The sequence below is a fragment of the Nematolebias whitei genome, chromosome 4 (genome assembly GCF_014905685.2).
Source record: "Nematolebias whitei isolate Nwh7 chromosome 4, NemWhi1, whole genome shotgun sequence".
Lineage (NCBI taxonomy): Eukaryota > Metazoa > Chordata > Actinopteri > Cyprinodontiformes > Rivulidae > Nematolebias > Nematolebias whitei.
In genome coordinates this window covers 5,043,497-5,043,768 of record NC_056501.1, presented here as the reverse complement: position 1 = coordinate 5,043,768, position 272 = coordinate 5,043,497, and positions in this window count along the sequence as shown.

The following is a 272-nucleotide window of genomic DNA, read 5'->3' as shown; positions in this document are numbered from 1 at the left end:
AAGAAAAATAACTATAACGTTGCTGCACATCAGATCAGGTATCCAAATGTATAGGCTTTGCATTTTCTTCAAAAAGGTTTTATTAAATCTGCAACAAAATTATTAAAAGCCAAGAAGAAAAACAATCATGTGAAAGGTTGTTGCTTAAAAACAAAGAAAAAACAAACAAAACACAGACAATCAGGTGCTTGGTTCAAACTCACTGAAAGCAAACATAGGCTGATTTCTATCTATCTATCTATCTATCTATCTATCTATCTATCTATCTATCT